The 26,207-nt window shown below is 44.5% G+C and overlaps 1 long non-coding RNA gene across 1 annotated transcript; it reads right to left on the minus strand.

Annotated features, from left to right (window-relative positions):
- Positions 1–1,164: 1,164 nt before the first annotated feature.
- Positions 1,165–24,927, minus strand: LOC139073648 (uncharacterized). The gene is made up of 3 exons (XR_011522640.1): positions 24,791–24,927; positions 20,477–20,623; positions 1,165–2,465 (listed from the first exon to the last, which is right to left on the minus strand). It is a non-coding gene; the product is annotated as an uncharacterized lncRNA (long non-coding RNA).
- Between the last annotated feature and the right edge of the window lie 1,280 nt (positions 24,928–26,207).

Here is a 26,207-nt window from a genome sequence, read left to right on the forward strand (position 1 = left end):
CCACCACTTGACATGGTTGCAATTTTTTTTTTCTTGTGATGAGACCTTTTAAGATTTACTCTCTTAGTAACTTTCAAATAGAGCAGAAACATCAAAGAGAAAGAAGGAGATGGAGACATCATGGGTGATGTCTGAATGGGGAGTTTCAAGAGCACAAACCCGAGAGTCTAAAAGGAAGAAAGGGACAGAAAGGGATGACGGTAAACCGGAGAACAAAAGATTCGCCACACACAGCAAGTGGGCCGAGGTGGTTTTCTGACCCACTTCTAGTTGTCTTCGTTTTCCTCTCACAAGCCCAGAGGGAGCTCTCTCTGAATGAGACCAGTGGAAACTTGCAGGGGAGGCAACTGGAAACGGCTGGCTTAGGTGACATGTGTGATGCGAAGAAAGCATTTCCTTACAGCAGCTCCTGATAAGGACACACTTTCAGCTGTTGTCTGCTCACTGCTCCTTCAAAGGAAAGCTCTAGGCGCCCTACAGGGTTCTAAACTTTGTCTCCTGTCTGTCTTTTTTTACCCTTGGTAATCAGAGAAAGAAAGAAAAAGAAGCTGAGCTTCCAGCTCTGTAGGTCCCTCTTCTAGAACCATCTTTTCCATTCTAGTTTCGGCAGTCGGCTTCCTTTCTCAACATTCTCTTTCTGGCTCCATTTTAAAGCCCTTAAACATAAGTGACTCCGTTTTGTTTCACATTTCACAGCCTTTCAATCTCAATCTGAATCAAATGCTACTCTATTGTATCTTTGAAAGTTGCTACGAGTAAATCTTAAAAGTTCTCATCAGGAGAAAAAAATTGTAACTATGTGCGGTGATGGATGTTAGCTAGACTTAGCGTGGTGAGCATTTTGCAATACATACATATATAGAATCATTATGTTGTACATCTGAAACTAATATATGCTATATGTCGATTATATCTCAATTTTTAAAATCAGTAAATAAATAAAAGAAAAATAATTAAAAAAAATAAGCATGGATTATTCACATTTGCCAAAGTAATTGCTCATTTCAAATGTTATCACCTTAGGGTATCTTTAAAACTTATTGAACACGTTTTCCATAATTGTCAGTTGACCAGCTCCCTGACTGAGAGTCATGTTCATTGTCAGATGATTATAACCATTCTTTTCTTCTAACAGTCACACGGATAAAAGTTAACATTCTAGGATAAAAATTAAATTTATGTATATTTATAGGTTTTTTCTCAGTCCAAATTTGGCATCACATTTTGGTTTGGAGAGAAGATTGAGTCATAACTTAAATTTGCAAGAACTTCATGGAGTGTGAAGAGACGCTCCTGTCCTAAATTACAGAGTTTAGATCATTGGAGTTGCTTCTTCGTGAGAGAAAAAACAAATGCTTGAGGGGAAGAGCCTGGGAGCATTCCAGAAAACGCTAGTAAATTCATCATCACATGTTCTCCGTTCTTTCATCTGGACCCACAACATCTGTTGGTTGGCGGTTCCTATGGGTACCAGAGAGCATGTAAGCAAACCTTATGTTTTATAGTATTTTCCTCCCCTTCAGTAACTGAACTTATCTAATTCGTGTCAAGTGCCATTTGAGAGTCTGCAGGGAGAGGCAGAGAATGTAAGCAAAGATCTATCAGACCCTGGAGGCTTCCTAAAAGTAAAAGGTTGGTTAGGATGACCAACTGCCGCTAAACTGCTCTTGCTGTGTCAATTCACTTTCCCTTGGTTTGCAAAGTGGCCTCGGGGAACGGAGAGGCTCACAAACGTGTGTTTAGTGGACAGAACAATGGCCTGAGGGTCCAGTACACCAGGTCTGGTTCTCGACTCAATCACGTAACAGCTGCAAGCTTGGGCCAATCAATTAACCACTCTAAACTCCAGTTTTCTCATCTGTAAAATACAAGTAAAAATTCGTGTCTTCTAGATACTTCACATGAATTAAATCAGTGTAATTTAATTCAGTGAGGTCTCTGGAGTCGGACTACTTAGGATTCAAATTCTGGCTCCACCACTTATTGGCTGGTGATTCTGGGCCAGTGACTTCAAGTCTTTAAGCCTCAGCTTTTGCAATCTCTGTAACATTCATAAAAATGATCCCCGCCCAGTCGGGTTGTAGTGCCGAGCAAATGAGCGTCTCCCTAAAAAGGATGTAGCACAGATCCCGGCACACAGTGAGTGTTCACATGGACGACAGCTGTGGTCACAGAAAGCTCCACATGCGAGACATTATTTCCGGTTCTCTTAACTAGGTCGCAGATTAATAGGAGGCAGTTGTGTTAGAAGGGCCGGAAGGCAGAGCCTTCTCCTCACAAAGCATTTCTTTCTCTTTTTCCTTTTTTCTCCTTTCAAGAACATTCTGGTACACATTAGCAAAACGCCTTGGGGGGAAGGGTGCCTAGAAAGGCTTTAGGTGGAGATATTTCCTTCACCATGAAATCCATGTGTTTTCAGAAGCTGCGGGGCTTGGAGAGGGGCCAGTTGGAGTATGTGTCTGAGACTGTGAAAAAAGCAGAAAAGAAGAGACTTCGTGAGTCCAAACTAAAGATACATCATGATTACCATTCTATCTTCATTAACATTGTTTTTCCAGATACGCTTTTTAGAAAGTATGAATTTCGATTGGTTTGGAGACTGAATTTTATTTAAGAGGTAATCTTGTAGGTGTTTCAAATTCTACAACAATCCCCTTGGGTAGTAATTAAATTTTTAGCTTTGGAAAAATATTCAGGGTTTTTTTGTTTTGTTTTTTTTTTTTAAGGTTGGCTCCTGGGCTAACAACTGTTGTCAATCTTTTTTTTTTTTTTTTTTTCCTGCTTTATCTCCCCAAACCCCCCCTGTACACAGTTGTATATCTTAGTTGCAGGTCCTTCCAGTTGTGGGATGCGGGACACCGCCTCAACGTGGCCTGACGAGTGGTGCCATGTCCGCGCCCAGGATCCGAACCCTGGGCCGCCGCAGCGGAGGGCGCGAAATTAACCACTCAGCCACAGAGCCGGCCCTATTCAGGGTTTTCAGATGATGATTAGCACAAAGTTTTGGTTGAGACCTCGGCCTTGCCCCTGCTGCTGACCCCGAACAGGCCCCTCACCTACCAGCCCGGCCTGGGCTCCTTCTGGGTCCTCAGGAGATTCTGTGACCTCCTTGCTTCGTCTGAAGCATCCTCAGTGCTCAGCACCCAGATCTGGGACTCAGTGTCATCTTTGCTTTCTGTGTGCAGGAACGCCTCAGATCACTAGCTGATTCTGATATTCATTCCGTGTTAGGAAAAGGTGGGCAGATTTATGATTTTCACTGTAATGACTCTTGCAGTGTGACCGTTTTTCAACTCCCACTTTTCCTTTTTGTAAAATGACTTTCTCAACCCAAGACAGACTAAATGAAAATGCTTATAAAAGTGGTATTGCGCAGTTACCAGGGTCTGGGGAAGTGCAGAGTTATTGTTTAATGGTACAGTTTCTGTTCAGGATCATAAAAAAGTTCTGGAAGGGGCCAGCCCGGTGGCACAGTGGGTAAGTTCACACTTCCGCTTCTCCGTGGCCCGGGGTTCACCGGTTTGGATCCTGGGTGTTGACATGGCACCACTTGGCAAGTCATACTGGGGTAGGCATCCCACATATAAAGTAGAGGAAGATGGGAGTGGATGTTAGCTCAGGGCCAGGCTTCCTCAGCAAAAAGAGGAGGATTGGCAGCAGTTCACTCAGGGCTAATCTTCCTCAAAAAAAAAAATTCTGGAAATGGGTAGTGATGATGTTTCCACAACATTGTGAGGGTACTTAATGCCTATGAATCGTGCACTTAAAAATGTTAAATGGTAAATTTCATGTTATGTATATTTTAACGTAATAAAAAAATGCTATTTCAACATTATGGTTTCATCCGTTAATTTAGACACAATATTTTCTGGTCACAGGGTATCAGGTGACCCAAGATTTAAAGGCCTGCCAAGTGGGAATAGGAACCCGTAAGGCAAATACTATTATTGCCATTTTACAGATATAAAAAATGAGATACAGAAAGGATAAATGACCCTAGTAGGTGTGGGAAGAGTTGGTCCTAGAACCTGCGTCTTGTGACTGCGGTCTCACGCTGGTTGCACAGCTGCATCCAGGATTCTGGGGATCATGCAGTTCATGAAGGGAACAGGGACACAGCACCAGCAGACATATGGCTCCAGTGACTTTGACAACTGGCAGGTGGGGTGCTCAACACAATTCATCATTAAGTTTCCCTGAAGATGCTCCCAGGAACTCCCATCCTGGCTACTAAGCAGCCCATGTCCATCCATCCAACCATCATTCCATCCATCCATCCATCCATCCATGCATAATGGAGGGGGTGTAAGAGGTACTCAGTTGGGAAGGCCAAGAGGCGCTTTTGCCCTCTAGATCCTGGAGACTACTGAGTTCCTCTTAAAGTCAAAATTGACAACTGTGTTTAGCCATTTTTAGTCCAGATAGCTGGGGAGAGAGCGCAATAAAATTATTTCTCAAAAGATAAATTCAGTTGTCATTTTGAATTATTATCCAGTTAATTCTAGCTACACAGATACTGGATTTGGGTAATTTATTTTAAAAACGTGTTTCTATTTCCCTTCTCCCTCAAAGGATTGATTTAGTTATGTAAAAATGCAGAAGATTAGCAAAATGACCTTAATATTATGATTAGTTGATATCTGTCACGCTAGATTGTCATACCTTAAGAATTCTTCTCCAGCCTCCTAAATCAAGTCTGTATTTTCCCTTTTTATTACATTAAAAAAGAAATCCTGGTCTGAGAAGCCTGAAAGGAAACTTTCAAGATGCAACAAAACCAGCATCTAGTTTTTATTCTCCATTGCTCTTTGTAATCACTCAGAGAAGAAAAGTATTTTGAGAAAAATCCCACCCAGAATACACTCGAGTCACAATTCATATTCTCTTTCTTAAGATGCCCAACTGTGACAAGCAAAAACCAATGCACAGATAGATCTTTGGGGCACCCTCTGGTGGCTGAGAAGAGTCACAAACTCAATGTCAGGACCCAGAAGGCCAGTGATCTTTGAAGCTTTTTAAAATGGCCATCACTCAATTGTCCATTCAACATTGAAAATGTATCCAGATCAGGAGAGCAGGAGGGAGTGGAAAGAATTTGGAATCACAAGACTTGGACCTGAGTCAAAGCTCTGTTATTTACTAGCCATGCAAACGTGTTTCTGGCTGGTTTCCACAGAGCTGAGGTTGACTCTGGAATTTCTCCTGGGAGATAAGAGGCAATGTCAAAACTAGAGGGGTATATGATCCCATTTATCTGATATGTCCAGAAAAGGCAACGCTATAGAGACAGAAAGTAGATTAGTGGCTATCTGGGGCTGGGGATGGGACCAGGAATTGACTGTAAATGGGCATGAAGGGTCTTACTGGGTGATGAAAATGCCCTAAAACTGGATTGTGGTGATTGTTGCACAACTTGGTCAATTTACTAAAAATCATTGCAATGTACATTTAAAATGGGTGAATTTTGTGGTTTGTAAGTTATACCTCAATAAAATTTTTTGTAAAAACAACTGGAGGGAAAAGCAGAGTGGAAAACCCATGTAAATCTAGGTACAGAGCTAGGAAGCCTGAGCAGGAGGAAGCGGGGACATGAGGGAGAGACGGGGGTGAGGACGAATGCTAGGACAGAGGGTGCTGTCTGGAATTTTATTTTGTCCACTTTGTATTGTCCGTAGCTCATGCCTAGGTGGGTCGCCTGAGGTGAGTGTGCTAGAGGCTTGAAGGACACTGCCCCGGGCTCAGCCTCCTATTGCAGGTGGAGGCAGGGCTTCTGCAACCCAAAATGGAAAGTTCTGACCATTCAGGGGCATTTCTGATGAAGGGAAGACTATTAAAACAGCCAATTTGATACAGTTCCATCAAAACGGCCATTTTGAAATGTAAAAACTATGTTATCTTCAACTTTCATAACAGATAATTCAGTGTGGTTGGGAATTAAATAAGATTCAGGAGTGGGCTGGGGAGAGAATGTCTATTTTTTTACATTACTCAGTAACAGAAAACTTGAAAGTGTGAGGATTCATAAAAGTACCAGAAGAACATTCAGGAGAATATCTCTGTAGAGTTGGATGGAAACTTGCTAGGAATAACACTCAAACAAGAGACTCTAAAAGAGCTGATAGATGGATTTGGTTAGTAAATAAACAAAAGAAGAAGAAGAAGAAAGAAAAAGAAAAAAACAAGACACAGATGACATATTAGGAAATAACATTATATCATACATACCAAGCGAGTTTACTACCTTTCATATAATAGACACTTACAAACCAGAAAAGAAGGCTAAAGGATGGGTACAGATAATTTAAGAAAGGAAAAATAAATGAAGACATATGATCTGCCAACATATGAAACAGCATTTAACCTGGCTACTAATTAATAAGTGTTATTAAGGAAAGAATGAGCTATTTTTCACTTATAAGATTAGCAACGATTAAGAAGATTGATGACGTTGCTTCTTAGTGCTCAGGTAAGTTTGTACTGCTTTCTGGGGGTAATCTGGCACTGTACTACAAAAAGTAAATTTGCATAGTTTTCAGCCCAGCAATTCCATTTTTGAAAACTACTCAAATGCCCATCAACAGGGACTTGGTTAAGTATTGGACATCTATTCAATAGAACATCCGCAGTAACTGAAAATGAAGGTGATCTATGTTTCGGGTCATGGGGGAAATGCTGACATTATGTTGTTAGGTAAAAAATATGAGGGCCATAACAGCATCGATGATATGATCATATTTTTGTTTAAAATGGTACTTGTGTGTGTCTGTGTGATGCATGTGAAGATGCACTGCCCAGATCCCCTTTCAGATAAGCACTTGCTGCCCACTGTCAGCCCCTCTAGGAGTTCCTCAGCGGCAGAGCCACCTCCCCCGATCTCCTGCCCTCCTGAGTAGGGCAGATGGGCACATCCTGATGGAGGCGGGAGTATAAGGCCACGTCATTTCAGCTCAACAGAGAGCAACTCTGAGGTTACCGTTTTCACCCCAGAGCTCCCTGTGGGGTTAGCCGAGGCTGTCAGCAGGTCTGCAACACAGCTCCATTTCCCTCTACCCAGTTCTGCTTTCTTCCCCTTCTCTCCACAGGTGTTGACCCCAAGGACAATTCTTATGAAACATCATGCACAATAAACTCCATCTCAGAATCTGCTTCCCAGAAAACCCAACCAGCGATTTTTATACACATCAGTGAACAAATTCTGGAAAAAACGTCCACCAGGTATTTTGTGTTGGATGGGTTTTATGTCATAATTTTTGGTGTTGTTTGATCCTTTTAAAATGGGTATTTATTGTCATCAGATGAAAATAATAAAGAGGTTTTCATTTTGGAAAATAAGAGTTAATGATTTGGTTTTATTCTGGTCAAAATGACCACATCAAAGCATCTGGATTGAAATGGTAGCATCCAAGCCACATGGTGTGCACCCTTCTGAGTGGGGAGTTGAGTTCCGCTGATCCACACTCTTCCTTCTACTGCTCTAGGTCGTGGTCGAGGTAGGGGTGTGGTAGTTCTTCCACCAGATTGTCAGAACATTGTTGAGGCTGCCTGTGAAGTGCAAGGTGAAGAGCAATTTGGAGGGGCTGTGAGGACCCATTGAAGATGAAGTGCACCCACGTGGATGGGAGTAGATGATGGAGTGCTACACACTGATAAATTCTCAAACCTTGTGAACTTCCACCCAGATGCCTTAGCTTAGAGCCTTGAACTGTTTGGCCAATACCTTATGCTGCCTATGTCAGAAGGATCTTCTATCTTCTTTCCCTTTGAGTGTCTTGTGGTTTTTCCATATTTTGGCTACATCTTGTGGTCATGTTCAGGGGTGTAGGAAAACTGGAGGGTTAGAAGCCATGGCTGCTGAGAATGATGTATTTTTCTTGGCCAACACAGTCTTAGGAAATAGTGAGTTAGTTATGGATTGTAGCAGAGACCACACTTGTTTGCCCAAATCTATGCTCCCCTTCTTCATTTAGTAAATATACAACCCAAGCTTTTGCTGGCACATGGCTGTCCAGTTAAAGATCGCATTTTGTAGACTCCCTTGCAGCTAGAAGTGATTAAATGAGTAAATTCTTACCAAGGGGACGTCAGTAGCATCAAAGTTCCAAGTCATCTCCTTAAAGGGAAGTACATTCTCTTTTTCCCCTTCCTGCTGGCCTGGACACTGATTGAGCAGATACAGTGGTGAGTTATCTGTGAATACGCCGACCAGGGCAACACCCTAGGTGATGAATGGGCTACGGGTGAGCAGCAGCCTGGGTCTCTGCCACAGTGAAACCTTCACAGCATCCCTTGACTACTGACACTTGGACTGTTGTGTAAGAGAGAAATAAACTTCTTTCTTGTTTAAGCCACAGAATTTGGGGGAGAAGCACAAAAGCCAACCATTGTTTTTCTATTATACTTCTATGACTCTACGACAGTGTTTGTTTCATTAGTATAATTATTTACTTCTCTGTCTTTTTCTCTAGAATATTTCTTTCTTCCTGAACTACTAGCATAGAGGAGGCATTCCATAAGTGTTTTTTAAATGTCTGAGCAATTGAATGCTGGTGAGAATATGTGGACAAGGGAAGCTGGAGAAGTAAATGCAAATTTCAATTTCACCATTTCGTATAACCAAAGTTCCCCTAGGCCTCTGTAGCCCAGGGGACAGCTGGAGCCCCGTCACCATGCACAGGGACAGGAATTATGACTATCTAAGCATTCACAGCTTTCCCTTCCCTTAGCCCTGAAGAAAACGCTGGTGTTTCCTGCTTAAGCATTCTGTACCACTTCACCCTCATCTGATCAAAACTCACATCTGTCTTTCAGGTCAGATTAATTGTGCGAGGAGCACCACTGAGATGGAAGGTTTGGGTCAGAAAAGGCTGCAAAAGGGAAGCAGGGAGAGGAGGCCTGAGTGAGCTGCAGGGCATGAGAGCGTGGGAGCCCAGAGAGAAGGGGAAAAGAGATTTAACAGTGAGAGGAGATTATAAACTCTATCTCTTTTTGAATGTCACTTGAAAGATTCAAGTAAAGACTAGAATTCATTTGCTTTTGATGGCTGGTCTGTGCTCTCTGATAGCGACACCACAGGAGAAGACTGGGCCGAGGACACTGGGATGTTTTTTCCTACAATAGTAATAACTCAAGTTTCACTGGCTTTTAACTCACCTCTTCACAAAGGGCTTCAGTCCCTTCCTCAACTCACAGATTCTTTCTAAGAGTCCTGGATGTTGTCTCGCTTGTAACCATGAATTCTAATCCTCATTGTGATGCTGGGGTCTCATAAAGCCACAGGAAGGCAAGTCCCAGCCCCGACAACTGCCACTGGTGTCCTGCGGGAAGTGACGTCTCTGCGCACAGCATGGTCTTCACGTGCTCCAAACGTCTTCCGTCCTGGTCCCCTGGTCTCTAGAACTGACCAAGGAACGAGTGTCTGAGATACAAGTTCTGCTCATCTCAATTTTCCTCCCAGATGCTTAAGCAAAAGTTGAAAATGAAAAGTTCTTGCTTTCTTCTTCAGAGAAAGAAACCACCATGCAATGCAAACTCTTGTGGCCTTATCCCCAATTCAAAACGCAAGTCACAGGCTCAAGCTGGGACCTGGCATTAGTCTAGTTAGTCTAACCTGCAGCGCAGTGAACTGGTCTTGAGATCCTTGTTGGTTCTTCAATAGCAGACTCAACACCTGGGAGGTTAACACACCTGAAGTGGGGGTGGCTCAGGTGGGCAACCACAACTGCCAATGGTTGGCTGGGCCTCTGAGGGTCCCTGTGCATCTCGAAGAGGGTTGACAAACCCACTTTTGTAATGCCTCAGTCTGACGGACGCACAGTATGAAGACATAGCTGGAAATGGTTTCTGAGCTTTACAAAGTTTTATTAGTTTGTGTAAATGAGCCAGAAACCTACAGCCAGATCACTGAATTTTGAATATTCAGAAAATGGAGCTGATTATAAGCAAGACTACCGACTTACAAAAATGTGCTTTGTTCCTGACATTTGACAAATATAATTTTGCTTCGGTTCTTTAAGATGCAGCTTCTCACGGTGGGTAGAGAAACAGTCTGCTGTGAATGTGTGAAGCAATGACATTTGCAAGTGTGGGACCTCAGGGCAGCAGCCACATGGTTCGTCTTTGCTGACGAGTGAGCCCCCTGCTAGACAGTGTGTGAAGAGGTGTGAGCGCTATCAGAGCTTCCGTTTCACGGAGGGAGAATTAGGCAATATTTACAGAATGGGTTCTCTGTGTATCCATATTTATTAGCAGAATTTCAGCGTGTGTAAGGCCATAACATCAGTCATTCATTCAGTATTCTGTGCGAGACACTGTGCTGAGTCCTGATACTCAAACACAATATTTGAAGTAACTGTCCTAATGTGTGGTCACCGTGGCTATTTGCAGCTCCCAGCTTTGCAAAATCTAGGCAAAAAATCCGAAGTAACACACACACACAAGCATACACACACACATCAGTGCTTTATGGGAATGGAGAAGGTAGCTAGGTTTCCCTCTAATTAAACGATATATTCTGTAACTTTTTAGATATTTGAAAGCTAATTTAGGCTCTGAAAAAAAGGTAAGACTCATCTATTAAGTGATCTTTGGGATGCCCCAGGGCAACTGTAGATCCCAAATTAACTGCTAAATGTCAGCATTTTGTTCTCCTTTTCTGCGGTGTTACAGAGAGTCCCATTGTCCATTCTCTTGGGCGGCTCTTGCTGGCAGATCCCACGTAAAATCACAGAGGGCAATTCTCCATCCGTGGGAATGGGAATGCTGGGGGAGGAGGACCCCGCTCTGCATCAGTTCAGCTCACAGGCCTGCAGCCTGCTGGGAGGAGAATGGGCTAGGCAGGGGACCTGGCACTGACAGGGGAATGGGAGATCTCAAGCTCAAGCTCCACTGGGCCTTTACTGGGCCTCAGCCCCTGGCAGAGGAAGCACCGGAGCATCCCAGTTTTGCTAGGCCAGCCAAGCCCCTCTCTCTGGGCTGAAAATCCAGACTTGAGGGGCTTCTCTTGGATGACACCTAGAGAGGACTTGAAGAAACTGAGTTCTGGGCAAACAGAATTTGCATGGAATTAAAGTAAGGGTTGTCTCTCCTTCATGTGTGTGTGTTGGGGGTGGGGAGTCTTGGGTGTGCTGTAGGTGGGGGTGGGTGGTTGTAATGGGGTAGCAGGGAAGCATGGCCAACTCTTCTTGGGAGCTTGAGAAAAATCCAGTTAGATTTTTACCCCACAGGAAGCAACAACAAAAACAAAAGATTTCACATGGATTTTTTTTATATGTAAAGAAGTGAAACCACAAAGGAATAAAAAAAAGAACTTCTCAGTAAATACAAAGAGATTGTGGGTGGATCTGAGAAACATTTAGGAGCATCCGCAGCACTGTATGACTGATTCGATGTGGAAAGCGGGGCGGAAGGCAGAGTTAGGGCCGACAGCCAGATTTCTGGCTCTGACGACTGTGGGGCATGTGTCTTTCTTTCAGAAGTGGAGACAAGGATGACATTGCCTAAATCACTCACCTGCCCCGACCCTAGGCTGCTCTGTCACCAAACTCTCGAACAAGGCAGTCCCTGAATTCCTTACTATGACAATTTCTTCAATTTGCCACATATGATGAACATATTTTTTGGACCAAGACTTGGGACACACAGATTCCTGTGTAGCCTGACAATGGGGCAGGGCTGTGCCTCCAAATGAGAGGATGAGGTCCTCAAGATGGTTCTGCTTTTAAGACTCCAAGTGCGCCTCACAGTGGGATCCAAAATGCTGGAGGCTCTGTGGTGGCGCATGTGCTGGGTCCTCAAGTCACTAGGAGAACCATCTGTCCTCATAAAGGCACATTATAAGAAGATTGCTCTGGATAAATCTCATGATTCCATAGTCTTCACATGTAGCCTCTGAAAGAATTCTTCTTCCAAAACCATTTTTAATCTCATGAAGTCCAAAGAAAGAAAAAAACAAAACTTCTTATTTCCTTCTGTTTTATTAACTAGGTAAAAAATGCCTAACGCATTTCCTTTCGATGGGCTAAAGTTCCAGTTCCAGACTAGTTGGAAATTGCATGAAGCAAAACATCACCACAGGCTTCGGTGGCGATGGGAACAGGGGCACTGTGTCCCACAGCTGAGGTGCTGTGACGAGGTACAGACAGTGGCTTCCAAACTCACATATAAGGGAGTAATAATTGCCTTTCCCTATAGGCTCAGGCAACTGCAAGAGCTATGTTATTTAAGATTCCATGTGAGATCATCAATTTTATTGATTAAATAAATAAAATTTTCAAGGCACTCCACGTAATCACAGTATCTTCTTTTGAGTTCTGCCTCCGTCTGTGTCTTATTTGTTGGGGGGTGTGGGGCAATTCTCTGTAGTGTTTCTACATGTCTTGTGACAGCTCTTGACCCAGATTGTCTTTTCAATGATATTTGGATACAAAACAGCTTTGGAAGATAGAGTCCCTCTCTGGGGCAGAGGACAGAGGGCAGATTTGTTACCTGGCGAGGATAATACAGACAATGTCTCTCTCTGGGACAAAGGATGGGTAGGTTTGCCAACAGCCCACTGTGAGATTGGGTGGTTCCTCAGCTGTGACATAAATCTACTATGTGCACAGCATTCACCTGGGCCACCTCTGCACCCTCCACATGGGATTGGGGGCTCAAAGGGAACCCATAAGAACGTGAAGCTCATGCTGCTGCTGTGCTGTGAGTAATAAGGTCATTTGTCTCTGACCAGGAGTCTCATGTCTTCTGCCATCATAAATGAAGCTGTGAATGGCTAACTTGTTAGCTTGTAAGCAGGACAGAAACTTGGATCCTTCACAATTCTTGACATTATATTGTCTTGTCATCTTTTTGGGTCATCATTTGACTTGGAGTTGGGGGAAATGACGGTGAAGTTGTGATATAGACAACAAAGGCAAATTAAGTCTCTAATGTGAGTTTAATGTTGTTCTTCCCAGGGTCCTGCTAGCTTCCTGGTTATCTCAACTCTTTCCTTGCACCCATCAAAGCAAGCATCAGGCCAATGCATTGCTAGGCACACACATTATTATTAATAGCTCTACCATGTGGTGAGTGCCTGTATGTACCAACTGTTCTTCAATACGTGATCTCCATTTCTTGTAACAGTTTTGAGAGTTTGGAATGATACCTGACCTGAGGCTGAGAAGGGTTAAGAAACTTGCCCAATATCACAGAGCCTAGAGAGAGAGGCAGGATTCCAATCTGTATTTATCTGGTAGAAACAGGATTTTGACGAGCAATATGCACTCCTATGTTTTGCAGTCTTATTCTCAATAGCCAAGATATGGATACAACCCAGATGACCATCAATGGATGAAGGGATAAAAAAGATGTGGTACATACACACAATGGAATATTACTCACCCATGAGAAAGGATGGTATCCTTCCATTTTTGATAACATGGACAGACCTTCATGCTGGAGCATGGCATGCATAATGCTAAGCACAGATGGAGCACATAAAGCTAAGTGAGATAAATCAGACAGAGACAGACAAGTACTACATGATGTCTTATATACATATATATGGAAACTAAAAAAGTTAAACTGTAAAAAGTAGAGAGTAACTTGGGAGTTACCAGGAGATAGGGGGAAGGATAAGAGTGATAGTGTTTATTTATTTATTTACTTTTATTTATTTTTTTGAGGAAGATTAGCCCTGAGCTAACATCTGCTGCCAATCCTCCTCTTTTTGCTGAGGAAGACTGGCCCTGAGCTAACATCTGTGCCCATCTTCCTCTACTTTATATGTGGGACGCCTGCTACAGCATGGCTTGCCAAGCAGTGCCATGTCCGCACCCGGGGTCTGAACCGGTGAACCCTGGGCCTCCAAAGGGGAATGTGGGAACTTAACCACTATGCCACCAGGCCGGCCCCAGAGTGATGGTATTTAAAGGGTACAAGCTTGCAATAAGTAGTAAATAAGTCATCCAGATCGAACTCACATCAAGATCGAACCCACAGTGTAATGAATATAAACAATGATATTGTACTGTAATTATGTAACGTGATAAATATTGCTACATTGGCAATCATATTCCAGTATATAAATGTATCAAAGTAACACACTGTACACTTTAGACTGACACAACGTTATATGTCAAATTTGTTAAATAATTTTTTAAAAGCTCATGTTCCTCCCACCACAACCCCATGCCACCTCAGTTAAGGGAATGAAATTTCAGAGGAAAATATGAAACATTTTAGTGATGATATTGGTCAGTCTGCTTAACTTCCTCTCCTCGAACGACTACCCCCATTTCCTGGCTTACTGCCCTATTTTATTGCCAATCCACAGCACTTCCTCAACCCTTTTCCCATTAGCATCTCTTCTTGAATGTAGCAGTATTGATGGTATTTTTTCACAGCTGCTTAGAAATTGTGTGTGAGGAAATGGACTAAGAAGGATTGAGTCATGCATGATCTAAGACAGGAAGTATAAGCTGAACTGACCCTTGACGGCAATGAGAAAGTAATCCGTGACCTCAGCTTCCAGGCCGGGGGTCTAATACGCATCCCCCGGAAACCTGAGTTGGGAGTTCGGTCTCCACGTCTTCTCTCTAGGGGCTCATTTGAAGGATGGATGCCGTCCAGCCCTGGATTTCCAGGAAATGAGACTTCAATTCCTTGTGGTGTTAACTTTAAAGGAAAGGCATTTGGATGATTTTTGAAAGAGGAAGAGCTTTTGAAAAGAAGTTGAATGAAAAGATAGAAAAATCGACAATTCACTTTCATTTTCAATCTCCTGGCACCTGCGCCGTACATGTACTGGCTGTGAAAGTCCCCGCGGTCTGCGAGCAGGTGGCCGAACATCCTCTAAATGAGCTACCAACTCATACATTTCAAATTCCTCTCTTTCCCCAGAATTTACCAAACTCCTCAGCCCTGGGAATGCCTTGGGGCATGGAAGATCTGAAAACAAAAGTGCGCTTACAAAGCTACCCTCACCACCAGTCGGCAGTACTGCTGCATTTTCCCAGCAAAATTTGTATGCATCGCCGCCTTTAGGATAATGCCCAGGATAAACACACTCTGAAATACATCAGGGTTCAACAGCTCACTGTTAGTTTGAACTGTCATCTGAGTTGAGTAGGCAAAAATTGTATAGTTAAAAGCCATTTGGAGAGGCAAAAAGACCAGAGAATATGAGAGGAATAGAAAGCTGGTTCCAAATGGTAGAGAATGAAAAATATTGGTGCATGGGAATAACTGGATTGATTCAAATCACTGAGGCACATCGAGGAGACCCAGTGAAGGGCAAGAAACTTGAAAATGCTCCCCCTCCCTGGTGGGATGTTTCCTCTTCCTGGACTGTCCCCATTCTGTTCAGGCCTGGTAGCTCCTGCCTCCTGAATAATGAGGGAGCGCAACAAAGGGAACAATGATGAGACCAAATGAGGGGAGCAGGCTGGGCATGGGAGGGCACACCCAAGGCAGTTCCTAAAAGGAAAAAAGAGAAAGTCAAGAACGAGCGCAGTCTGGAATCTGTTTACAAACAGCCTCTGGCCACTTCAACATACAGTCAAAGCAACCACAGTTTGCAGCCCGGGTCAGCCCGGCCAGCCCGGCCAGCTGCTGGCCATCGTTGTGGCTGACGTAAATCCCCACCACTGCAAGTCACCTCACTCTGCCTGGCTTTGCCAAACCATCTGGTGGTTTGATTGGCAGAACAGTAGATGCGCTCATTATTCAAAAACATCAGCGCACACACACACACACAGACTTGCATGTGGCAAAAATATAGAAGTGAGAAATCCCCAGTCCATCCAGATTTGGCCTTCAGTAGTATATTATTTTGGCTTGTGGAACAAGGTTTATTTCTTGTTTATGTTTTTCATTTGGGCTTTTTGTTTTGGTTTTGGTGTGAAAAAATGTGACACAGCTTTTAAAGTAACTTAAAGATGAGGTGTGGGATGTCATGAAAGTTGGGGTACAGGACCCCAGTAGGACTCTGTGTATTTCTTTCTAACATACGTATTTCTGCTTATATGTCTCTGGGCCTGCGCACAACTTTCTTTGCTTTTGTCTCTGCATCACTTCCCTCTAACCCATCTGTCTCTTTCTATTTGTCTGTTTCTATCTGCCTCCTCTGTTTTTGCCTCTTTTCCCCCCACCCTTTCTTCTCCTTTTCTTCCCATTCATTTATTCAAAGTTGGATTGAGTGCCGACCACTGTGTGTGTCTCTAAGAATTATAAAATTCCTCCTCCCCCAACTCCCAATCAAGTAGATTTTCACGCAGGTACTTCAATTGATCTCACTTTCAAAGGTCAGTACCCTTGAGGAAAAAAAATGCTCTTGACCATTTCCCTGACCTGGGATGGAGTTTTCTAGGGATGTTCATCACGTCGACCCTGTATCTGTCTACACAGAGCGTCGATGCCCTTCAAGGCTAGCAAGAAATAAGTTGGTAACAGGAGAACCCGAGCTCTCGGTGTAGAGAAAAATGAGATGATAATTTCTGTAAAAACGAAACATTGATTTAAACTGCCTGATTTTCAGCTTTTTCAAACATGAAACACATGGCTTTATAGAGCATGGAACAGGAACTGAAAATGTGATAACCTGGTCAAACTTTGAATTTTTTCAAACCTACAAACAAGGCCTTTCAATCTTAAAATGATTCACATCTGTGACTAGGACTTTTCATAAATTATTTATCTCAAACTGTCAGAAAAAAACCTCTAAGGGCCTCAGGCTCCGAGTCCTTCCAGAATCCTGAACACAATGAACCCTCGGAGCCAGCAGCACGCCACCCTGCGGGCAGTCAGTACTCAACACACACGGGCTGAAATTCATTCAAGAAAAAATAAGTTAGGGAAAAAAAATTCATTAAGAAAAAATCAGTATGCTGGAAATTCTTTCTCCCAGAATATACTATCGTGCTTTCTAAGAATCTCTCAATTGCCTATAACTGCTGGAGGGCCTCATGTTTCACAGCAATTCTAGGATGAGTGGGAAACTCAGAAGACATGAGGAAAGACAGCATTCATTATTAATGAAAGTGCCACCGCCATCTGAGGAGACACGGTGCACTTAATGCTCAGCTTACCTCACTCTTCCATCAATAAGTCCATGCTCTCTAATTGAGTATGGCAACCCTCGGTAGGCTCACTGGAGAGGATGACAGCTAATTAACCAGCACTCTTTGGCCTTAATTAAGCTGCCTTTCCTGTCTAGGATACGACGTCAATATAAATGGAGACTGTTCCCGCTGTATTTTACTTCCATTATAAAACTGAATTGCAGATTAATTCCTTTAAAATATGATCCAATTAAGCTTCCCTTATCTAATGAAATGCACATGTTTTGTATTTTAAATGAGGAGGGAAATTCACTTAATTTCTTTTTTGTGTCCCCCTCCTCCTGCTCTCTTAACTGATGGTCCAGGAGGGTATTAGTTTACTAGGGCTGCTGTAACAAAATACCACAGATGGGGGGCTGGGGACGGACTGAAACAACGGAAATCTATGTTCTTGAAGTGCTGGAGGCTGGATGTCGGAGATCAAGCTGTTGCCAGGGTTGGTTTCTTCTGAGGCTTCTCTCCTTGGCTTGAATAAAGCTGTCTTCTCGCTGAGTCTTCACATCATCTTCCTCTGTATGTGTCTACGTCCAAATTTCCTCTTCTTACAAGGACACCAGTCAGACTGAATTAGGGCCACGCTAACAGCCTTATTTGAGGGTAATCGCTTCTTTAGAGACCCTTTCTCCAAATATAGTCACATTCTGAGGCACTGGGGTTAGGACTTCAACACATGGATTTTGAGGGGACACCATTCCACCCATCTCAGTGAAGAAAGGGAGAGATTTCCAAGGAGAGGCAGGAGAGTGTACACTTAAGCGCACCACCTCTGGAGCCAGAACCTCTGGGTTCAGATCTCAGTTTTCCTGCCTGCCACCTATGTGACCTTGGGCAAGTCACTTAAGTTCTCTGCCCTTAAGTTCCTTCATCTGTTAAATGGGTTAATAATCATGCCCACCTCAGGGAGTTTTTATGAAGATTAAACAAGTACTTTATACAAAGAAAGCCCTCTATATGTATTTGCTATAATTATTTCAAGTTTTTCTCCTAAAATGCTTAAAGAATGCTTACACATTTTTCTCATAGGGGAAATGAATGACGTGTGTCAACGTATTATAAAAACGTGAAGAACATCTTGATCCTCATGGTACAGTGAATTGAAGTGATTATTTTCAAAATTTATTTTATATTTGCAACGTTCTTTTATACTCAAAACATATAATGGCCCTCGCATTAGGGCATGAAATGGATTGGGGCCACATTGGCAGACTTCGATCAAGACTATATCCTGTCACCCTCCTCCCCCGGGTCCTGCATCTTCCCCTCCATCTGAACCGAAAGCAGATTTGAATTGTGTGCCTGGTTCTACCTGAGTAAACCTGGTCCAAGATCTGGGGCTCCAAATTCAGATGCCTGCCTTCATTTTCACAAGGAAACCCTAATTCTGGACCAATGTCCTTCTTTCCTGCCATACACTGGTAGCTAAGTATTTCTGGAGAAAATCTGGTAACCACATGGGCGAATTCCACTAAAATATCATGGTCTCCAGCCCCTCTGGGGCCCTCTGCAGGACTGAATCTTTTCCTCATCGCTGGTCCACACCATCTCCCACTCTCCTAGGGGGCTATTCTCAACTCTTACCTCTGCAGCCAAGTCGTGCAGTCAAACCACGCCACTCCCTCTTGGCCCATGACAGCTTCCTCATTCCCACCAGGAACACAGTGGTTCCAGCAGCACTAGTGCCTAACTCCGCAGGCGCCAGGCGGAGTCTCTCCTCGGCCTTCGCTCTTGTGCAGGGGATGCCTTCTTTTCTGCCAGCCTCCTCCTCCACCTCCATCTGACTTACTTTTACTCCTCTTTTGAGACTTGGCTCAAACATCACACCCCCCTCTTGAAAGCCTCCTTCCATCAGCATCCCCGCCTCACCTGGCTGGGTCGGCTTCCTCCTCGGTGCTTCCTTCACTCCCTGCACACATTTCTGGCACTGTTTCTACGACATGGCTATGCAGTTATCTGTTGATGGATCCATCCCTCCCAGCAGATTGAGTCCCTAGCAGTGAGAAGTCCTGTGTGTTCATCACTGAATTTAACTGTCCAGCACAGCAGATGCTCCAAAAATGTCCTGTCTTTCCTCCATTACATGGACCGTACTAAAATTATTTGTGTGCCAAGCTCCTGAGAGACAGGGGTCAGAGTCTTCATCGTTTTCCTTCCTGTGTTAACCAGGGTTCTTAGCTGCAAGGAACAAAATCTCTCTGTGTTAAGTACACGAGGATTTTGCTAAGAGGAACTGAGCAGCTCACTGAGCCAGTGGGAAGATCAGAAAGTTGGGCCTGAAAACAGGTATGGAGAAAGCAAACTAAAAGCAGCCAGGGCCACATGAAAAATCACGCCTCCAAACCTGGCCACTTGACGTACAGAATGCACTGCCCTCCCACTGCCACTGCCAGCTGTCCCTGGAAACTAGAGGTGGTGCAGCATCTGCCACAGCCCTCTGCCCCAGTGGATTGCCCACTCTCCCTCCTTCCTGGCCTCTCTGGCCCCCAAGTCACACTGGGGTGCGTGCACCCGACTGGCCAAGCCTTCAAGTGCCCAGACACTGAATGCAAGAGACACCAGGAAGGTGAGTAGTGGGTGTTGCAGCTGGTCAGAGAAAGTGAGGGAATTTCTCAAATAGGGAAGGTGGCTCAGACAATGGGCCCAAGAAACGACAATTACCCATTGTAGATCTCTCAGGCTTGGCACAGCCTGTCAAACAGGGAGTGGTACGTAAAGGCAGATACAAAATAAAGTATGAATGAATCTCCTCTAAAGGTGTTCCCAGAAACTCAATTGGCCCAGGCAATCTTGACCTGGCCCTACAACCCACGTTTTTGAGGAGGAGGAGACAAGGAGGGAAAGGATGGGAGAAAAGAACAAACACGTGTTAAGTGTGTGTGATGTGCCAGGCCCTGTGCAGGCACATTAGAGATGTCCCTGCTGGTGACACGATCCTCACTAGAATGTAATGTGCAAGAGGCAGGGACTAGCCACGTCTGCCTCATCATTTATCACATCCCCAAGGCCTAGCACAGTGCCTGGCACACAGTGGGTCCTGGATAAATACTTGTAGTGTTGAATAAGCCTATGAAGGAGATACTGAGCCATTTTGCTGATGTTCAGATTATGTACTGCTGGAGTCACAAAGCTAGTGAGTAGCCGCTCTGTCCGGCACCCAATCCCACGATCTGTCTATCATCACACCGTATGGACGCAATACTATGGATTGCCAATATGCAGGCTACTGGGAGGAGTGACATGAACATCATGGCAGCACAAAACATCCCTCATTTTTGTCCCCCTTTAACAACTAAAATTTGGCATCTATCCATGAACAAAGTGCCCCTGCGGGAGTCGTGGGATCTAGAATCACACGCCCAAGGACCCGGGAGAGTCCAGCCCACCTGTGCAATGGGGAACAGGTGATCCTGCTCTGGGCTGTGGACTGGCTCCAGCCCCTCTCAGCCGCAGTCCTGGAACGCCTGGAAAATACCGATTTGGGTAGAAACCCACGACAAGAGAGCCTTTGCAGAAGACCAAGTTCCAGCACTCTGTGGGAAAAAAAAAAAAAATACAAGTTTGGATGTCTTGGAGTCTTTGCCTAATATCATCCCTTGCCCCAAGGTGGCCCACCTTAGAGAAACAGGAGGACAGCAATCTCTCCTGGGAGAGACAGGGAGAGCAGTGAGTGAGCCCCCAGCTACCCCAGCTGTGCAGGATGCTGCTAAGGAAACCCATGTCTCTCCCACAGCAGCCAGAGTGGTAAGACAGAGCTCCATGACTAGGAGGAGGGAGGAGGCTAGGAAAGAGGCAGATCAGAACATCAGAAGGCAGTAAAGGGACACGGTTCCTGCTGACTGTTCTAGACTCCAGCAGGAAGCCTGCTCATGAGCTGATGAGAAAACGTCACTAGAGGACCCCCCACCACCTGGCCCATGGGCACCCCCAACACCCTGAGTGCCAAACCCACACCTCTGTAAAACTCCTAGAAGAAAGCCTGGGGGTAAGTTCCTTGACAACAGTCTTGGCAATGATTTTTGGATTTGACAACAAAAGCAAAGGCAACAAAAGCAAAAATAAACAAGCGGGACTACATCAAATTACAAAGCTTCTGCACAGCAAAGGAAACCATCAACAAAAGGAAAGGCAACCTATGGAATGGTAGAAAATATCTGCAAATCATGTATGTGATAAAGGGTTAATATCCAAAATATATAAAGAACTCATACAATAGCAAAAGAACCTCCAAACAATCCACTTAAAAATGAGTAGAGGACCTAAATAGACATTTTTCCAAAGCAGACAGCCAAATGGCCAACAGGTACACGAAAAGATGCTCGCCTCATGGGGCCAGCCCAGTGGTGCAGTGGTGAAGTTCACACGTTCCAATTCTCGGCGGCCCAGGGTTTGCCGGTTTGGATCCCGGGTGCAGACATGGCACCGCTTGGCAAAAGCCATGCTGTGCTAGGCATCCCACGTATAAAGTAGAGGAAGGTGGGCATGGATGTTAGCTCAGGGCCAGTCTTCCTCAGCAAAAAGAGGAGGAGTGGCAGCAGTTAGCTCAGGGCTAATCTTCCTCAAAAAAAAAAAAAAAGATGCTCATGTCACTAATCATCAGGGAAAAGCAAATCAAAACCACGATGAGATAACACCTCACATCTGTTAGAATGGTTGTTATTAGAGAGACAAGAAATGACTAGTGTTGGTGAGGATGTGGAGAAAAGGAAACCCTTGTGCACTGTGGGTGGAAATGTACATTGGTGCAACCACTGTGGAAAACAGTATAGAGGCTCCTCAAGGAACTAAGACTAGAACTACCATACGATCCAGCAATCCCACTTCTGGGTATTTATCCAAAGGAAATGAAAATAGAATCTTGAAGAGATATCTGCACCTCCATGTTCATTGCAGCATTATTCACAATAGCCAAGACATGGAAACCACTTGTGTCCGTCAACAGATGAATGGATAAAGATGTTGTATGTATATATACGCAACGGAATATTATTCAGCCATGAGAAAGAACATCCTGCCATTCGGATCAACATGGATGGATCTTGAGGGCATTATGCTAAGTGAGATAAATCAGACAGAGAAAGACAAATACTGTAATGTTACCACTTATATCATGTGGAATCTGAAAAAGCTGAACCCGCAGAAATAGAGAGTAGAATGGTGGTTACCAGAGGCTGGGGAGTGGGGAACTGGGGAGATGTTGGCCAACTGGTACAAACTTGCAGTTAGAAGATGAGAAAGTTTTGGAGATCGAATGCACAGCATGGTGATTATAGTTAATACTACTATATTATATACTTGAAAGTTGCTAAGAGACTAGATCTTAATTGTTCTCACCACAAAAAAGAAACAATAATTACCTGACGTGATGGAGGTGTGTGTTAGTGCCATGGTGGTAATCACATTGCAATACATAAATGTATCAAATCAACGCATTGTACACTTTAAACTTACACAATGTTACAAGTCAATTATATCTCAATTGAAAAAATAATGCAGGCTATTGCTTGTGTGAGATTCTGGGAATATTTTTAAACTTCCGATTAACAAAATCTCTCTGAGGACCTTGCAGAATTGGAATCTGACTGCTTGCCCCCTACCTCTGAAAGGAATCACATTATTAAGTGTATATTCTTTCAGATTATAGGTTTCTACAAAGCAGACTCTGACCTCATGACTCAGAGGGTTTCAAAGCCCTGTTGCAGCCTAGCTGTTCAGGCAGGCATTTTCAAAGTCTTTGGGAGATGGAGCAGTTTCTCATAATGATCAGATGGCATACCTCCTGGACGCCCCAGCCAGTCTCCTGGCTCACTCCTCAGCTGGCCAAATGAGAATGATTTTGGCAGAAATGTTTTCATCATGAGAGCTGAAGGCAGGCAAGCCTCCAGCTTTTGCTGGTCAATTTACGCATCTCAGCCCTTTTGGTTCCTGCATCAGAGTCACGTCATGCCCCCTAGTGGTGTGAGTGGCAGAAAGGCCCGGCTGACCTAGATTCCTTTCCGTGGCGACTATTCACTTGTTAGAGCACTCGTGGTCAAGGCAAGTAAACGCACGAAACAAACAAACAAAAACCCCTTCAGGAGGGTCATCTAGGGTCCAGCGACTGAAAACTTTTTAATGAGGAAAAGTTCTCCATGAAAAAAATATTTGCACCTATTTGGTGGGAAATAAAAAGGGAAGATTGGTGGGGCCACCCCATACCATCCCCAGAGGTGGCATTCTCAGTGGGTTCATATGGATGGTACCTGCAGCCCCACACGACATGAATGTCCTGCAGGGCAACTGCATTTTCTCAGGTGCTGAACCGAGGCCAAGGCATCGAGGAGTCCCCCGCTTCGGACCACGGAGCGGCTGCTGAGGGCTGCCGGGCGAGGAAAGGAGGCCGGCCCTCAGGCACTGCTGCCCTGGCTTCGTGACCATCTGGAGAGAGCTGCCTCACACTTTTCTTCCGGAAGCACACGATGACCCAATGGGAGATGAGCCAAGACCCTTAGGACTTTGGCCTTGCCCTCACACAGTCACATTTCTTTTGGGAGAACTCTCCTGATAGAGTGGATGGAGCACTGGCTTTGAAATCATACTGTTCCTCCTCCACTGGAAGCCATTTGTTAGCTTTGTGACTTTGAAAAATTAACTTAGCCCCTCCGATCATGTTTTCATCTGTAAACAAGGTTAATGATACATTTCTCACAGAATTGCTGTGAGAAATAAGTATCTATCTGTCTCATATATCTATCTCATATATATATATATCTCTCCAACATGAGTAGACACAAACATGCATAAGGCATCTAATAATGAAGCCTAACGCACAGTAGGTGCTCGATACCGGTCATCCCCCATGTCTTCACAGTCATCGCCCTCCTCAGATCTCTGAGCTGGGTGGGTGGCAGTCTGCACACAACCTGAGGCAGGACCCCAGCACCACCCCCGCAGTCTTCATACACGGCTCTTGCTCCAGAGACAAGCAGGCTCAGTTCACCTGCTTCTGAGGTTTCTCAGGTCTAACTTTTTACTTGGAAGGTTTGTGTTTTGTTTTGAAATGATACTGAGACCTGATGCTTGGGATTCCTCCTGGACTCGAGCCTTGGCAGGATGCAAACAATGTCATCCTTCTAGAGTGAATGGGAGTTGCCTTTAACCACTGAGATTCTTATCTGGCCCAGAGACTCCCAAACTCTCTTTACTGGTTAAAAAAAAAAGTTACAATTGGTTGTGGGTGCAAAAAGGGTAGGGTGTGGTGACAACAGGACTGCAGTAAGGAGGGGGCTTACTCGTGTCAGTGCTTGGCAGCTCTGGCCACATCCTCTTCCAGCATCATGTGCAAAGATGCTGCCAGCTAGCCCACACCCAGAAGGTGCTCCCTCCATGTACTGCCCTCAACCTTCGAGCTCCCAGCAGGATTCTCCCGTCTCACTGAGACAGACAGCTGGAGAGGGGGAGGGGAGCAGCCTGCTGACCATTACACTCCCCACTCTGCATCAAGGTCTTCTGTTCCGTCTTTGGTCTGCAATTCTAAATCCATTGATACCGGGTTGGGCGGCAGGGTAATTCTTTAGGATCAGCAGAGCAGTTCTAAAAGCTGTTTCTCATAATTATACAAGCTGACAACTAATAGCTGTGGTTAGTACAATGACACACACCACATAAATACCTTAAATTTGATGATGAAATCAATTAAGAAAATATTTTTAAACACACACCTCAAAACTGCCCTTTGTAATAAAATACATCCTGTTTTCGTCAGGTGCGTTCGCTAATCTGCATGGCTCCCTCCAAGTCTGCTGGCCCCAAGGTGAAGGCAGCCTCTTGTGTACAGTCAGCGTTAGTGGAGGAACACTAAACAGAAAAAGAAACGAGAGGGAGAAATGGGCAAATGTAGATAAATGGTCATTCTGCCCTCAAATGTCTTAAATGTCTCATTCAACAAATATTTATTGAGCATCTACTAGGTGCCAGGCACTCTTCTAAGTCTTGGGGGTACACTGCTGAGTAACACAGACAAACAGCCTGCCCTCGTGGAGCTTACAGTCTGGTGAGGGAAGACAGATGGTGCCCTGCTGGACCTGAGGCCATACTGGAGACCGAGGCAAAAGGAGGAATCAGTAACACTGATCCTACCTTTGTTTAAAAATTTGATATTTTGCCCATTATTGATTTTCTTTTTGCCCTTTGATTTTTAAAAATATTGCAACAAAATATTTATCTTGATTATTTACGTTTTTGGTGTCCTCTCAAATTTTGTGCTCAAGGCAAATCTCACTCCCCTCCTCCTAGTCCCAGCCATGAGAAGGATGCTGATAGATGCATGGTAGGGTCTGAAGTGTACCCCCCATATTTCCCTTCAAACGCATGTGCCCGTCTTCCCCACTGCTGAGAGTGCTCACAGCTCACAGCTCACAGCGGCATCTCCACTCCCAGAGATTGCCCTTGGCTGCCCAGAGCCCTAGCCCAAGGTCATGCCTTCTCCCCAGAGACAGCCGACATCCAATGATTGATCAATGTGGAGAGAGAAGATTCCAGAACAGCAGAGGCCAGATGACAATGCTTATCTGTCAGAAGCAAGGTGGGAGCAAATACTGCACTGAGCAGCAAGGTCAGAGCAGCAGGAGGGAGACTGAGGCACAGGGAGCTATGGAAGCGGCTGGAGTCCCTGGATGCAAGATCAATCTATACCAGTGGCTCTTGAAGTGTGGTCCCCTGACCAGCAGCATAAGCAGCACCCGGAAAATTGTTAGAAACACCCATTCTCAGGCCCCAGCCCAGACTTCCTCAACCAGAAACTCTAGGGGTGGGGCCCAGCAATCTGTGTTTGAACAAGGCCTCCAGGCGACTCTGATGCACTAATCTGTACTGTCAAAAGGAAGGATGATGAGGAGGCTAAGGGCAGCTGTGCCATTAAAAAGTCGGAATTCTTTGACCACTTCTGGACCTGAACCAAATTTCGGACTCAGAGCTCACTGACTGAAGGAAAGGCCAGATCCTCAGGAAGGAGTACCCTGAAACACCTTGGCAAGTCTCCATGACAATGATTTCCCCAATCCTTCCCCAAAGGGACTGACAGATACTTACCTGGGGAAAAGAAATAGCCCAATATTTTGAGATGTTGGACATAACATC

The sequence above is a fragment of the Equus przewalskii genome, chromosome 9 (genome assembly GCF_037783145.1).
Source record: "Equus przewalskii isolate Varuska chromosome 9, EquPr2, whole genome shotgun sequence".
Taxonomy (NCBI): domain Eukaryota; kingdom Metazoa; phylum Chordata; class Mammalia; order Perissodactyla; family Equidae; genus Equus; species Equus przewalskii.